At 41.8% G+C, this 17,209-nt stretch overlaps 1 protein-coding gene across 2 annotated transcripts in view; it reads right to left on the bottom strand.

Annotated features, from left to right (window-relative positions):
* Positions 1-6,987, bottom strand: part of LOC133380132 (teneurin-2) — a 995,941-nt gene extending 988,954 nt beyond the window's left edge. Inside the window, exon 1 of one of the 2 annotated variants that reach the window (XM_061616787.1) lies at positions 6,620-6,987. The gene's annotated coding sequence lies outside the window, so the exon portion shown is untranslated. The remainder of the gene's footprint in view (positions 1-6,619) is intronic. The other variant, XM_061616792.1, reaches the window with a different exon arrangement.
* Positions 6,988-17,209: the final 10,222 nt, after the last annotated feature.

The raw sequence follows: 17,209 nt of genomic DNA, 5'->3' as shown, positions 1-17,209 counted from the left end.
CCTCCTCATCTAAGCCATTAATAAAAATATTGAAGAGCATTGGGTCCATACTGAGCCCTGTGAAATCCTGCTTGTTACCTCCCTCCATTTTGAGAAGGGACCACTGATAAGCACTCTTTGAGTACAGTTCTATAGCCAACTGTAGATCCACCTGATAGTTGTTCCATCCAGCCCACAATTAGCTAGCTTGTTAATCAGGATATCACAGGGCACTTTGCCAAAAGCTTTGCTGAAGTCAAGATATATTATATCCACAGCATCCCTATATTCTATCAAGGAGGTTACCCCATCAAAAAATGAGATAAGATTAGACTTGCAGGTTTTGTTCTTGACAAATCCATGTTGGCTTCTAGTAATCACTGCATTTCAAGGTGCTTACAGACTGACTGCTTTATAATCTGCTCCATAATTTCCCCAGGGATCGATATCGGTCTGACTGGTCTGTAGTTCCCAGGTTCCTCCTTTTTGCCCTTTTTGAAGATAGGGACAACATTAGCCCTTCTCCAGTCATCCAATTTCGCAAAGATAACAGGCAGCGGTTCTGAGAATTCTTCAGCCAGTTCCTTCAATACTCCACGAGGCAGTTCATCAGGTCTTGCAGATTTGAACTCATTCAAAGTGAGGTATTCTTTGACCATTTGTCTATCCATCTCAAGCTGCAGTCCTGTCCCTTCATTTTCATGTGTCCCAGGAAGATCATAGACCCTCTTTTGGGAGAAGACTGAGCGAAAGTAGGAATTGAGCACTTCTGCCTTTTCTTTGTCATCTGTTATCATTTTGCCATCCTCATTCAGTAGCTGTGCCACCATTTCTTTTCTCTGTCTTTTACTATGGATGTATGTTAAGAAAGCTTTTTTGTTGCTTTTGCCATCTCTCACTAACTTGGCTCATTCTCATTTTTGAAAACAAAGTCCAGCTGTTACTTAGATCTGTCTCACACCTTAAGCAAAACACATGGGTCCCTTACTCTTTTTCATTTCTGTGTCTCCTATCCCTTTCTAGTCTTCTCTCACTCCTGTTATTTGCTTTTCTTACTGGTCTTCCTTGTTTATAAAATCCTTCTGTTTACCATATGCCTTATATTCAGTCTTGAAGCAGTGGTTGAAATAATTTTATCTAACAAGGATGCATTGCTGTAAACCGCCCAGACAGCTTCAGCTATGGGGCGGTATATAAATGTAATAAATAAATAAATAAAGACTAAAAGTACAGATATGCTTCTTGCTCACAGCCCTCCACATGGCTTTAACACAGGCACACGTGAAGGAGGAAGTAATTTCAAGAACTGGACAGGAGATATATTAATTAAGATAAGCTCATAAATGTCAGCTGTGGTTCGGTTTCCTAACCTTTCTCCCTCTCACCTCCAGACTAATCTTGAAAAGGAAGAATTATAATTAACCCCAGCATATGCTGACTGAGCTTTTAACCCTAGGACATGTGCAACACACTTTGTTCCCCAGTTTAGAAATGCACTGGAAACAAGCTATAAGATCTACATTCATATTATCTGTTGTAGCAGGTCTAATTCAAACACAACTACATTAATCACCATTTTAAATGGTAGCCTTTAAGCTTGTCATTGTGGAGTATGTGATGAAATGTGAATGACGACAGCATAAAATGTAGACAAGATATTTAGGACACATGTTGAATGATCTTTCCCCATCGTCATTATCACCATTTCTCACAGGGTAACTTCTACAACGGGATAAAAGACTATAAGCAATGATATTTAATGAGAGAGGCATGGTTACGAGATTTATAATCCTTAACCCTTGCCTGCCAGTGAATTAAAAAAACAGCCAACCTTGCCAAAGAATATGTTCTCTAGTTATGCAGGAGATACATAAGGACATAGAGACCATAATAAGAAAATACTGGATATGGCTGACTGTATGGGGGAAGCATGGCATAAAGGACTGAAGCATAAAGGATGCAATCACACACTGGTAAGTGCCTATGGTAAGTTGTATTTAGGGGCAGTGAGGGCAGCAAAAAAACCCAATACTTTGCTGTCACTATCAAATCATCACTCTCCCGCCCAGCAGAGCTCCTCGGAATTATCCGGAGGCTATTACATGTTGGCCCCAAAGACATGATAGAATGATCTGAGGCCCGCTGTAATGAATTTGATAGGCACTTCCAGGATAAAATCTTTAGCATCTGCCAGGACTTAGACTCCAGTGTTATAGCAGGTGAATCAAGTGAGGTATCCAGAGCACAGCCTTGTCCTGATTTCTGTAGAGTGCAGCACCAATTTACCAGTATAACCAGTAGAGTCCAGTAGCGTTTTAGCTTGCTTATCAGTGCCAGTCGCCGACCGAAATAATAGACCATCAGCCAAGTCTTTAAGAAAACAAAACTTTACTGTTTTCACACCGTGCTCCGTCTCTTGCTCACCAACCAACTCTATAATGCTTTCCTATTACCCCCACACCTCTGTGTGCTCATTGAAGCCTTTTTATTGCTGCTTCACTTATCAGTTACAGCTGCAGCCTGACCTTGGGCGTTTCTGCCAAGTGCTGTCAATTACCGGCTTCACTGTGTCTTTAACTCCTAACGGTCTTGTCTGGAACTGGCTGTGTTGCCCACCTAAGCCTGACAATTTCTTGGATGAGTTTCAGTTGGTACAGCTTGAGGACATTGACAAGGTGCTTGGACAGGTTTTTGCAACCACTTCTGTGCTGGATCCTTGCCCTTCTTGGTTAATAAAAGCTAGCAGGGATGGAACAGCCGGCTGGGCCAGGGAAGTGATTAATGTCTCTCTGCGAGAGGGAGTGGTCCCTGGCTGCCTGAAAGAGGCAGTAGTGAGACCATTCCTGAAGAGACCCTCCCTAGACCCAGAAAATCTTAATAACTATAGGCTGGTGGCAAATGTTCCATTCCTGGGCAAGGTCCTTGAAAGAGTGGTTGCAGGATCCATTTCAGCCATTCCACCAGGTTTCAGGCCTGGTTTTGGCACAGAAACAGCCTTGGTCTCCCTGTATGATGATCTCTGTCAGGAGAGAGACAGGGGGAGTGTGACTCTGTTGATTCTCCTTGATCTCTCAGCGGCTTTCGATACCTTGCATCTCCCAACATGAACCCACCCATAAACTACAGTCAACATCTAAGGTCCTCCTCCGGGTGCCTACTCCAAGGGAAGCTGGGAGGCTGGTAACAAGGGAGGGGGACTTCTCAGTGGTGGCCCCCAAATTATAGAATTATCTCCCTGATGAGGTGTGCCTGGCGCCAACATTGTTATCCTTTTGGTGCCAGGTCAAGACTTTCTTCTTCTCCCAGGCATTTTTTTAACAGTGTTTGAATAGCATGTGTTTTTAACTTATCTATCAGTTTTTATGGGTTTTAATTTGGTATGGTTTAAATTTGTATACTTGTTTTTAATGTTTTAATTGTTGTGAACTGCCCAGAGAGCTTCAGCTATGGGGCGGTATATAAATGCAATAAATCAATAATAAATAATTAAATTGAGCTGCTATGTCAGACTTTAAAGAAGAATTGAGCACTTCTTTCTTCAAGAAAATCTGAACAAAGTTATTGCTCTTTCCACCCCAATATTATGGCTGTAAATGCCATTTGATAACTGAAAATAACAAACTCATAGCTCCTTCCTGAAATGGCAAAAGTGCATATTCTAGACATCAAACCTGGTGCCATATATTTGCAATGCATGCACTTTAATGTTTCAGCTATAGTTACTGGTGCATGAAATCCTGTAGCCCCTGTCACAACAAGGACTTCACAGTGTTAGTGAACAGTCAATGAGTAGTCTATGGTCCCTAATTGTAGTATCATGTTGTCTATGCTAATAAACCTTTTTGCTTGAAGAATTCATAATAAATCCCCACTTGTTATGGGGAAAAAGTATCTTTCCTAATATTTTGAAATTATGGAAGAATAAAGTGGCATTTTTATTTCTTAATATTAACAAATTTCCTCTAAAGCAGTTCCACCATTTTAAACTATAGCACGTAAGTGCACTGGGTGCACAGAATTTAAATTATCTCGGTTTTATTTATATATTTATTTTAAAATGTTATAAATTGACCTATATCCAAGAACAGATCTCACAATAGTATTCAAAAAAGTATAAGACACCATCAACAATACAATAAAATTAAGAGGAGTAAAACTATTCAACCAGCTAAGAATACCCTCATCTTAAATACCTGGGCAAACAAAAGTTTTTAACTTGGTGCTGAAAAGAATAATGTCAGTGCCAGGAATACCACCCTCAGGAGGGCATTCCACAGTTAACATAAGATGAGCTGTGGCATCAGACCAATGGTCCATCTAGTCCAGCATTCCAGTGGCCAACTCTTTGCCCATGGGAAACCTACAAGGAGGACCTGACCATAAGAGCACTCTTCCCCCTTATAACCACTGGTATTTGGAAACATACTGTCTCTGACTATGGAAGGAGAGCATTGCCTTTTGCTCTATGAATTTGCTTAATCCTCTTTTAAAGCCATCCATTTCACCTCTTGCTCACCTTTTCTCTAAACTTAAAAGACCCAAATGCTGCAAACATTCTTCATAGGAGAGTGGCTCTATCCCCTTGATCATTTTAGTTGCCCTTCTCTGAATCTTTTCTAACTCTACAATATCCTTCTTGAGGTGAGGTGACCAGAACTGTATACAGTATTCCAAATGCAGCCGCACCATAGATTAATATAACAGCATTATGATACTGGCAGTTTTATTTTCAATACCTTTCCTAATTATCCTTAGCATGGAATTTGCCATTTTCACAGCTGCAGCACACTGGGTCGATATCTTCATCGAGCTATCCACTACGACCCCAAGGTCTCATTCCCAGTCAGTCACTGCAAGACCCCATGAGCATATATGTGAAACTAAGAGTTCTTGTTCCAATATGCATACTTTTACACTTGTTTACATTGAATTGCATTTGCCATTTTACCACCCATTCACACATTTTGGAGAGATCCTTTCGGAGCTCTTCTCAATTCAACAATCTTGAAAAATTTAGTAGCATCAGCAAACTTGGCCATCTCACTACTCACCCATATCTAGATCATTTTTGGAAAAGTTAAAAAGCACAGGTCCCAATGCTAATCCTTGGGATATGTTACTTTCTACAGGCCTCCATTGAGAGAATATCCATTTATTCCTACTCTTTGCTTTCTGCTACTTAACCAATTGCTGATTCACAAGAGGTCTCTCCTCTTATTTCATGACTGCTAAGCTTACTCGGAAGTCTTTGGTAAAGTAATTTGTCAAAAGCTTTTGAAAGTCCAAGTACACTGTTTCAACTGGATCACAACTATCAATATACTTGTTGACATTCTCAAAAAACACTAAAAGGTTACTGAGGTGAGGACTTACCCTTGCAGAAGCCGTACTGGCTCTGCTTCAGCAAGGCTCACTTTTCTATATGCTTGGTTATTTTATCTTTAACAATACTTTCTACCAGTTTTCCCAGGATAGACATTAAGCTAACCAGTCTGTAATTTCCGGGATCCCCTCTGGATCCCCCTTTTAAAGATTGGTGTTACACTGGCCACTTTCCAGTCCTCTGGTATGGAGGCGGATCTGAGGGTCAAGTTACATATTTCTTTTCGAAGATCAGCAATCTCACATTTGAGTTCTTTGAGAACTCTCTGGTGTATGCCATCTAGACCCTGAGATTTATCAGTTTTTTATTTTGTTTATTAATTCTCCTGCACAAGTTAGTTCAGGTACAGGGATCTGCCCTATATCCTCCATTTTGAAGCAAATAATTCATTTAGCTTCTCTGCAATCTCCTTATCCTGCTTCAGCACACCTTTGACTCCCTTGTCATCCAAGGGTCCAACCACCGCCCCAGAAGGTCTCCTGCTTTGAATGTATTTAATTTTTTTTGTTGGTTTTTATGTTTTTTTTTAGCAATGTGCTCCTCAAATTCCTTTATCAGCCCTTATTGTCTTCTTGCATTTATTTTGCCAGAATTTGTGTTCCTTTTTATTCTCCTCATTCAGACAAGACTTCCAGTTTTTGAAGGAAGTGCTCCTGCCTCCAATAGCTTATTTGACTCTGCTTGTTAACCACACCAGCACACTCTTGGCCTTGCTGGTACCTTTCTTGATCAGGGTTGTCAAACTGTTTTCTTTATTTTTTTGCCCTAATATATACAGAACTGAAGTAATACACATGGTAGTCTAAAGGGGACCCCCGTAAACCAATGGGTCCAGGGTCTAAAACTACCTAATTGCTAATTGATTCATTGTATTTATTGTATTTATATATTGTACTTGTTTTTATTTTATGTACACCACCCAGAGAGCCTTCGGGCTTAGGGCGGTATATAAATTAAATTAAATAAATTAAATAAATATCACTGGGTTTGAGCTGCTTTGAGAAACAGTATGTCTGAAAAGCAAAAGAGAAGTATATAATAAACACACAAACAAATGTTTAAAATTAGTATAGGATTAGCTATTCTACGACAGTTGGGGAAGGAAGGAATCAAGCTAAAAATAAATCCATGCAGATAAATAAAATCCAGTTGGATGCAGGAAGGGGGAACTCTTTAATCTCATTCTATACTCTAACCCACATAACACCAATGTCCTAATTCAGATAACACCCAATGCCCCATGTACAATAAAAGTACCTTTTCTTCAAGCTGGAGATAAGGAATAAAGCCTAAGCTTCTTCAACCCCCTCTGTCCCTAGTCTTCTAGATGGAGGTAAGCAGTCTTCAGAACCGGTAAAAATCCCCTCTTTGAATGTCGTATTGGGCTGCTGTGAAGTCTTGAGCCAAATGCAGGTGAATGCAAATAGGCCTCTAATCAGCCTTTTCTTTCTCAGGATATTTTCTTCAATCGAAACTTCTTTTTAGGTTTAGCTTTACCAGTTTAAATTACTGTTTCTTACTGAATGTTAAAATGCAGCATTCCTTTTCAAGTTAACAGGAATGCTGTTTGTTCTTCTCTCCACTCCCCTTTCCCTTGGACAGTGATTGCAATGCACAGAGGACAAACTGTTGCAGACCTATAGAGGGCAGCTGTGGGCCAGGATTATCAGCAAAATGCATGTGGTGAGGACTACAGCTGCTGCAATGCTTGTTTAGAGTGAAAACCACCCTTTGACCCTGTAGGGAGAGTAGGAAGGAAGCTAAACCTGGAATTGCTGAGCAGCAAGGCTTTTGAATAATCTCTCTAGTCTAATTTAAACAGATTTTGGGTGTCATGGCTGTCATTCTTAATTGTTCTGAGACCTATAATATATTTTTTTAAAGTCTCACAGTGGATGCACTGATATGATCAAATCCTGGCTTAAAAAACCAGGATCAGCTTCCCCTGCACTACTCCATTCACATGATTGGGGAAATAAACCATGAAGGTGCAGTTAACTATCATTTCCTATTACACGTGAATCAGGAAACTATGGTTAATGGCTTCCAAACAAGCCAAGATATGGCTGTAAAGAGATGCTTTAATTTAGATTCCTGCAGTGAGCAGGGGGTTGGACTCAGTGGTCTTATAGGCCCCTTCCATCTCTATGATTCTATGAAGCCATGGTTTAAAGCTTGATCTTGATCTTGAACAAGCTATTTTGGGACCTTTCTGCAAAATCAACGTTTGAGGAGTTAAAATGCAGCCGTCAGTCATTGTTGGGATTACAGATGTCTTCTGCCATGGCTGTCCTTTTACGGACACTGAGTTTTCTCAGTGTTCAACTTACCATACATTGTCACTAGGAAATTATACTACCACCGCTAGCAATACAATTGTGGTAGGGAGAACTGTAACTGAGAAAGCATTTGGCCACATATTAGGTAGTGCCTGTGAAATCAGTGGCAACAAACACCAAACAAACACCATGCACTTCTTGTCATAAAGTGCATGCAACAGTATCTGGAAAGTGAAGAGTTAACAATTATAGGAGGGTCCATCTGCCTTCAGATATGTTTATAAGATGACAGACTGTTGTTAGAGGCTCTAGTACTCAATTGTGTTTTATATTTAAATAAATGGTTACATTCTTTTAGTAAGCAGTTGTGCCTCTTTTTACTGGAAGCCTGAGGACATCTCTTTCTACCTCAGCATTACTTTTATACAAGCATGAAAGTACTCCTGTAACCATTTTAAAAAAAAATACTGTGAATACCTGGAGCACTACTTTTCCTCTTCTCCAGCAATGCTCTATCATTTGAAGAGCCCTTTCTACTTTATAAGATGTTTTTATTTTGTGCTTCTTTGCAATCTCTCAGCAAACCTCTACAACACAGAGAAAGACTATCCTCTATCCATTATGATTGGAGAACTATATATCACACTCTTACAGATCTATCCTTCAAGACTAAAATGAGGTTGGGGCATGCTCTGACCAATTCCTTGGATAATATAGATTCAATTCCATGCTAGTCCTTTTCATTTCCAATTGACATCAACTATTGTTCCTATTCCATTAAATACTCAACTCATTCTTAAAGCTGCTCTAACCACAATGCTGAACATGAAAGGGTGACATAAAAAGGAAAAAGAGCCTGTCATTGATTTCTTCGCTTCCTTTTAGCTTTGTGGCAAGATCATCCTGGGGAAAAAAATTATTTGGTTAGACGTGGAACACGATTGGAACCACAGATGTTAAACATTGTGGTTTTATACTATTAATATTTACAATATTACATGCCCCTAATTGAATACAAGTCTGTAACTCCATCAAAGGCTGATTCTATCTTAAATCTTGACAGAACAGTTCACACACTTAATGAATAGTCAAAAAACCTGGAGGAATAATGGTGGTTAAGGTGCTGGACTACGACCTGGGAGACCAGGGTTCAAATCCCCACATAGCCATGAAGCACACTGGGTCACCTTGGGCCAGTCACTGCCTCTCAGCCTCATGAAAAACCTATTCATAGGGTTGCCATAAGTCGGAATCGACTTGAAGGCAGTACATTTACATTTTAAGGATTAAAGTAATTTTTTTGTGTTACTCTATATTCTATCAAAAATAAGAGTTGATGTAAGAAACCACAACCCCAAAATAGAAAAAAAAGTAATAAGCAGAAAAACCAAAGCAGACTTTAAAATAAGTGCAGACTGGGGGAAAAGAACCGTAGGAAGGAAGGAGGATGCCTTTAAATTGATGCTGACAGAGGAAGATTACAGTTTGTGTGATGTCAGGTTTCAGATTACTATGCTCCATTTATAATTAAGGCTACTGTGAAAGCCTTTTTGACTGTAATCAAATCAAAAGCAGCTGAAAGAAGTAATACCTCACAGAGAACAGCCGTTATCCACTAAACATATCTTACAATCTTGCACTGGCAAACATATCCACATTTGGAACATTAATGAAAAGTGGCATGCAGGAGCATTTACAGTGTCAAACTGTAACCTCTACTGTGCGCTATCAGTTCACTTTAGCACCCTGCAGAAGGTACTCTGTACTTGGAAGAATTGATCCCTAAGGGAATATTGAATATTAAGGATAAAGGAGAGCTATATGGATTAGGGGATTAATGACTTTTCTACAGAATTTCGTTTTGAAATCCATATATGTATTGGTCTTCTGATTTTGTTGAGTATTTTAATAACAACATTTTTATTTTATTTGTTGTTTTAAGCTTTACTTTCTGTGCTGTGTTGATTGCTGTTTACAATTGAAGAATGCAACATAGAAATATTAAAGAGATACACAAAATGATTTTTTTTTGCTATTTGGAAGGTAATTTGATATTAACTCTAAAAGTTATGATTTATATGGGGGTTGGGACTATATTCACTCAGATATGTTCTTTGCATAAAAGAGGAATGCAAACTATATTTATATATAACTGTTTATATAATCTTCAAATTGCCAAACAAAATCAATAAATTCATAGAATCATAGAATAGTAGAGTTGGAAGGGGCCTATAAGGCTATCGAGTCCAACCCCCTGCCCAATGCAGGAATCCAATCAAAGCATTCCCTACATATGGCTGTCCAGCTGCCTCTTGAATGCCTCCAGTGTCAGACAGCCCACTACCTCTCTAGGTAATTGGTTCCATTGTCGTATGGCTCTAACAGTTAGGAAGTTTTTCCTGATGTCCAGTCGAAATCTGGCTTCCTGCAACTTGAGCCCATTATTCCGTGTCCTGCACTCTGGGATGATTGAGAAGAGATCCCAGCCCTCCTCTATGTGACAACCTTTCATGTACTGGGAGAGTGCTATCATATCTCCCCACAGTCTTCTCTTCTCCAGGCTAAACATGCCCAGTTCTTTCAGTCTCTCCTCATAGGGCTTTGTTTCCAGTCCCCTGATCATCCTTGTTGCCCTCCTCTGAACCCGTTCCAGTTTGTCTGCATCCTTCTTGAAGTGCAGAGACCAGAACTGGATGCAGTATTCAAGATGAGGCCTAACCAGTGCTGAATAGAGGAGAACTAGTACTTCACACAATTTGGAAAATATACTTCTGTTAATGCAGCCTAATATAGCATTTGCCTTTTTTGGAGCCACATCACACTGTTGGCTCATATTCAGCTTGTGATCAACCACAATGCCAAGATCCTTCTCACATGTCGTATTGCTGAGCCAAGTATCCCCCATCTTATAACTGTGCATTTGGTTTCTATTTCCTAAGTGTGGAACGTTGCATTTATCCCTGTTGAATTTCATTCTGTTGTTTTCAGCCCAATGCTCCAGCCTATCAAGGTCCCTTTGAATTTTCTTTCTGTCTTCCACGGTATTAGCTATGCCCCCCAACTTTGTATCATCTGCAAATTTGATAAGCATGCTTTGTACCTCCTCATCCAAGTCGTTAATAAAAATGTTAAAGAGCACTGGGCCCAGGACCGAGCCCTGCAGTACACCAGTTTGAGAAGGAACCATTGATAAGCACTCTTTGAGTACGATTCTGGAGCCAACTGTGAATCCACCTGATAGTTGTTCCACCCAGCCCACATTTAGCTAGTTTGCTAATCAGAATATCATGGGGCACTTTGTCAAAAGCTTTGCTGAAGTCGAGATATATTATGTCCACAGCATTCCCGCAGTCTAGAAGGCAGTCTAGAAGGGAGGTTACCCGATCAAAAAATGAGATGAGATTAGTTTGGCAGGATTTGTTCTTCATAAATCCATGTTGGCTCCTAGTAATCACTGCATTGCTTTCAAGGTGCTTACAGATTGACTGCTTTATAATCTGCTCCAGAATTTTTCCAGGAATTGATGTTAGGCTGACTGGTCTGTAGTTCCCCAGTTCCTCCTTCTTGCCCTTTTTAAAGATAGGGACAACATTACCTCTCTTCCAGTCATCCGGCACTTCACCAGTCCTCCATGATTTCACAAAGATAATAGACAGCGGTTCTGAGAGTTCTTCAGCCTGTTTCTTCAATACTCTAGGATGCAGTTTATCAGGCCCTGGAGATTTGAACTCATTCAAAGTGATTAGGTATTCCTCGACCATTTGTCTGTCATTCTCAAGCTCCAATCCTGCCCCTTCTACCTCATGTTTCTGGCCCTGCCATAAAGCACCCGATTCGCTGTTGCAAACAAATGCAGGCGGCTGCTACGAAGGAGGCCTTAGCAATGGGTATAGCGGCCTCCTTCCCTTAGCAACGGAAAGGCAGAAGCATGGCTGATGAGCAAGGGGCCATTGGCAACCACCCCCCTCAGGTGGCTGATGTCAGCCAGGCATTAGCCCGTCACCTGAGCGGCCTGCAGGAGTCGTCTTGGCAGGTCCAGCTGCAGGCCCTGGCTGGCATCCGCCAGGGGGTAGCGGAGCAGCCCCTCTTGCCGCCAGTGCTACAGGAGGTCTTCATCAAGGTGCTGCTCCGACCTTTGATGTGTTGCCTGGTGGCCGACCCGGCCGAGCGCTGCCAGGAGCTGCCACTGGAGCTGACCTGCTACAGTCTGAGTCGGGGAAACTGGCCAGCCAAGGCGCTGCCTTTTCTGATGCCGGCGCTGGTGCAGTGCCTCTGCCTTCCTCAGGGCAACGGCAAGCGTGTAACTCCTCACCCTCCTGCTCCAGTCATGCAGGAGCAACGCCCTGGTGCCTTACCTGCCTGAGCTGGTGCGCGCCCTGCGCAGCGCCCTCCTCAACCCCTACCCGCAGGCCAAGAGCGAGGGCTGCATGGGCACTGCCACCTGTGCCAAGGCCGTGCCAGACTGTTTTCACATGCAGTCAGAAAGTCTGATCAATCCCTTAATGCCAGCAATTTCCCTTTCTTAAAGCTTGCTTTCAGCACTTATTAACTTGACCTGTGTTTCAGGCAACTACTTTAATTTAACTTGATTTTAGGAACAGATTAGTCAAGAAGGTGAATGAAATTCAATCCTAGCTTTATACCTCTTATGAAGATACCATGTGGTTGTGTTACAAGTGTGTACTACTGTATAAGCATTTAGTAAGTCTGATAAGGTTAGGGTAGAAAAATTATATGTTGTAACTATTATGTAATACAAACCAACCATTGCTTATTAAAATCTTGTCACCCTGAAGTCTTTCTTGCTAGAAACTTAGTTTTAATTAGTACAAATAGGGTCTAATTAGAGATCCTCCGTGGTGCAGAGTGGTAAGCGGCAGTAACGCAGTCGAAGCTCTGCTCATGGCCGGAGTTTGATTCCAACGGAAGGAGGAAGTCGAATCTCCAGTAAAAGGGATCGAGGTTCACTCAGCCTTCCATCCATCTGTGGTCGGTAAAATGAGCACCCAGCATATGCTGGGGGGTAAAGAAAGGCCGGGGAAGGAACTGGCAATCCCACCCCATATATACGGTCTGCCCAGTAAAACATTGCAAGACATCACCCTAAGAGTCGGAAACGACTCGCACTACAAGTGCGGGGACACCTTTACCTTTTTAATATATCATTAAACATTTTTTTTACAATTGGATGCCTGAATTGTGACAAATCATTTGGGAAAGGGTTTCTTGGTTAGAAAAACATAAGAAATTATGCTGGCACATTTCACTTTTGCTGATGAGGCACTGTTAAAGTAATGGTGCAAGGAGCCAGCTTAGTCTAGGGTAGAACAATTGACTTCATTCCTGTTACACTAGTAACTAGCATAAATGATTGGTGGCCTGGTCTGCAGTGATAGTAAAGATGATGATGAAGATGATGATCAGAGGAAGGGCCACTTTTGTGGTTATCCTCACTTGAGGAGACACCTTTACCTTTACCTTTAGGGTATAATTCAGCGGAGCTCAGCCATTCCACTCCCTACTTCCTGTAAGATTTTTATGATCTCAAGCAGATTCCTTGAATTTTAATCACATTCATACTATGGTACTCTGCTTAATATGTAAGTGTAATAACAGATTGTCCCACTATAGTATTTTAATTAGTATCTGAATCCTATTCTTCATGGAGTTATACAGACATTATGGTGATGTAGCTACAGGATAAAATACAGTGTGTGACATGAGTTGGACTCTCAGGCAAGTAGCAGTAGTTTTATAGAAAGGATCAATGGCCAGAGCTTGGAAGATTACTTTTAAAAAGGAACAAATTACAATTACGGTTACCTGACCCCAAAAAGGAATAAATTGCCATTACAATAACAACTGTTCTGAAAGGAATTGATTACTTTACCATTACTCAAAAGTAATCATTACAATTACACTTGTTATTTTTTTTTAGAAAACTAGGGTGCCTACAAGGTGCTGCCTTTGGCTGAGGCACACCTAAGTAGCCTAAAACATTAAAAGTAAGCATACACACAGAGAGGTAGTAGAATAATTCTGTTTATCCATAAGATAGCAATGGTGGTCTCTCCGCTGGTAAGGGAGGTGGGGAGGGATGCAGAGGCCACTACTCAGATCTTTCCATGTCAAACCAAGGCAACCCCACACACACTCTCAGCCAGCCAGCATCATCTCTCTCACTCAACCACTTCCAGAACCCTGCCCTGACACCAACTAAGGACACCCACCCAAGCAAACATTATCCCCTGAGATGCAAAAAAGTTAAAACACTAGAAATGCAGCAAAGTAGCAGGGAGGGCCGTGGAGGCCGGTTTGCATGCCAAGTGCAAACACAGTATTAACACACACACGCAAACACACGTTGTCATCTTTCACCTCCACAGTTCTTTATCTCTATTCTGCTGCTGCCTCCTCCTCCTTTATCCACGTTCTTGCCCTCTGGCTACTTTGTCCCTCCATTCCATACTTCTCCACTATCCTGCATTTTTTCAAACAATTGTTTTCTCCACTCCACCCCGTCTCACTCTCCAACTTCTCCCTCGTCGCCTCCTACGCACACACAGAACATGAGGGAAGAGCGATGCTGCACAGAAGCCCAGTTTGAGGGCTTGAGGCACATGGTTTAAATCCACAAATCAGAGGAGCTGAAGACTTCCCCTGCTCCCTCCCCCAAGTAATGCCCAAAAGTAATTCTGGAAACATTACAATTACTCCACAAAAGTAATAAAATTACTCCTCATTCTATTACAATCAAAATGTAAAGGAATTACCTACTCATTCCTCAAAAAAGTAATAAATTACAAGTAATTTGTTTTTTTGTAACTAGCTACTTCCAAGCTCTGTGAATGGCATATATCAAACATAATTTACACTTGAAATATTGAATTATCAAATAAAGTGTCTGGTTTAGATGTGCTAACCCAACAGAGATTAAGCATTTTTCCCTAGTATATTTTGTTTTGTGGGGTCTGTGAAAAATCTGTGGCTAGGGTGAGGCAGGTTTTGTTGGGCTGATTCTTGCGATATAGCATTGTCCAGGTGCTAAAGGGGAAAAAATCTACAACAGAAGAGGAAGGGAGAAAGGAAAACAATTTTCACTTGAGGGGAAAGCAGGGCTTGTACAGACCCATTGTCACTAAACAACATAATTATGTGGAAATGTAGTCACTATCTAGTAGATCTTTTGTAGTAATGAATCCATTCACAAGGATCAATTGTGAGATAAGGGCACAAGACAATGGTTTTCAAAACCCTCTTGATTCTCTTTTATCTCTCAAAGCTCTATGGACTTGAACTGGGAGCTACATTGATGTGATAGTTCTGCTCATATCTACAAAATCAGTTTTAGAAAGTGGCATTAGGTTATGCTGGGTGGGTTTTTTTGCTCAGTTCATAGGATTTGAGCTGTAGAAGTCCACATGGTTCCATCCTATTCCCCATGGTCTTTAACAACTCTATGACATGGCTGGTTGAGGTCACCTGGGAATCTGGAGTGAGGCGTCATCAGTACAACTCTATTTCTCCTTGTCACCAGGATAAGCTGAGGCCAGGGCTGGCACCAGAGGGCGGCCAGGGCTGGCACCAGAGGGCGGCCAGGTCAGGCCCTGGGCGAAGGCTCCTGAAGTGCCCCTCATTAGGGTAGTTGGGTAGCACTCCCTTCTGTGATCAGCGGTAGCGTCGGCTCCCAACCCTGCCATGGATTGTGGGAGGAAACTCCCAGGCACCCCCGTTACTGCCACGCAGGCCCGCAATGCCTGCCTGCATGCCCCACCTACCTCTCCCTTGACCTAAATGCTGATTGTGCTGCCAGCGCAAGCCTGCCATCAACCAAGATGGCGGCCAAGGTTTCCCTAAGGGGCTAATGCCCCTGCCACAATCTTGGTTTATGGTAGGGTTGCATGCACAGCATGGGCAGCATTCACCAAGGGAAAAAAAGGTAGTTGGGGCATGCGTGCAGGTGCTGGGGCAGGCTGGTGCTCAAGGGCCCCAGCATGCCTGACACCAGCCCTGGCTGAGGCTGTGGAAGTGATGAATAACTATCTGGAGGTGCTACATGAGAGTCAATGAATGGAAGCTGAATCCTGACAAGAACTGTAGGTAAGTGGTTCTCAGGACCAGGAATTGGGAGTCTAACTGGTACTGATGGGGTTGCACTCCTCCTTAAGAAACAAGTGTGCAGCTCCAACATTGAAATTAGAGACCCAAGTGGCCTTGGTGGCTCAGAGCATCTTTTACCAACTTTGGTTTGTCAGCTGTGGTCTTTCCTGGACTGGGATAACCTGTCTAAAGTGGTCCATGCTCTGAGAACCTCCAGGTTGGAGTACTGTAAGGCATTGTATATGTGGCCGCTTTTAAAAATGGTTTGGAGGATGCAATTAGTGCAGAATTCTTCTGCTGGAGTTCTGAGTGGTTTATCTAAGTCAGGGTGGGAAACATTTGGATCTCCAGATATTACTCCCATCAGTCCTAACAAGCATGGCCAATGGCCACAGATGATGGGAGTTGTAGTTCAGTGACATCTGGAAGGCCAAGATTCCCCACACCTGATCTAGGTGGAGTCATATTTTACCTATTCTGAAGTAATTACATTGGCTGACTTTTTGTTTCCAAGCCCAATTAAAAGTGTTCGTGTTTACCTTTGAAGCCTGAGCAATCTAAACTACAGGAAGCCAGTGTAATTTACCCCTATTTCAAACTCTGCTTGGGAGTAGGGCTACTGCTAGCTAAGCTGGACTGAGCCTGGCAAAAGTAAAACAAGCCTTTAAAATAATTTGAGTTACACTGCCCTTTTTGGCAGTGTAACTTCCTTCCACTGGGTTGCTAGGCTACATGACCAGAGTTTGGAATAGGAGTAAGTCTCTCCCCCTGCCCTACCCCATCCCACTCTGCCCCTTGTTCAGTATTTATCCTGGGCTCGGCTTGGCTCAGTCACCTTCAGCTGAGCCGGGCTGGAGGGCTTATGCTGGTGGATCTCTGGCTGAGCCAGAATGAGATGTGCTTATTCCAAATTCTGGCAGAATTTGGGTTTGATTGCTCCCTAAATGGCTTAGGATCCGAACACCTTATGGACCATATTCTCCCATATACTAATTTGTCTATAAGTTAAGATCTTCAGATGAGGTCCTTCTCTGAGTTCTGTCAGTAGGAGAGGTGTGTTATGCATCCATGAAGGAGAGGACCTTCTTGGTAGGGGAACCCTGGCTGTGGAATACCCTCCAAAACAAAAGAAAGAGTGGTGCTGACATGGTGTTTTTGTTGGGGCCAGGTTAAGATGTTTTTATTTCCTCGGGTTTTTAAATCTACTATATTGTTTTAGCGGATTGAATACAGTAGAATAGTTTCTGCTGTATTCATCTTTTATACCATATTCTGCTATATTATTTTTGTTGTTGTATTAATATTGTATGCTTGTTTGTATATTTATGTACACCATTCTAGAATCTATATGTGGACAAAGAGCACAGTTTGGAATTAATTACTTAACTGTTTTTGGTCTTATGGGTAGCTGCTTTTGTGGTTTAATGGAATGTCTAGCTCCTTACAGTAATTGTGTTTTACTACAATT

The sequence above is a fragment of the Rhineura floridana genome, chromosome 3 (genome assembly GCF_030035675.1).
Source record: "Rhineura floridana isolate rRhiFlo1 chromosome 3, rRhiFlo1.hap2, whole genome shotgun sequence".
Classification (NCBI taxonomy): Eukaryota; Metazoa; Chordata; class Lepidosauria; order Squamata; family Rhineuridae; genus Rhineura; species Rhineura floridana.
This window is presented reverse-complemented; position numbering and strand designations above follow the sequence as displayed.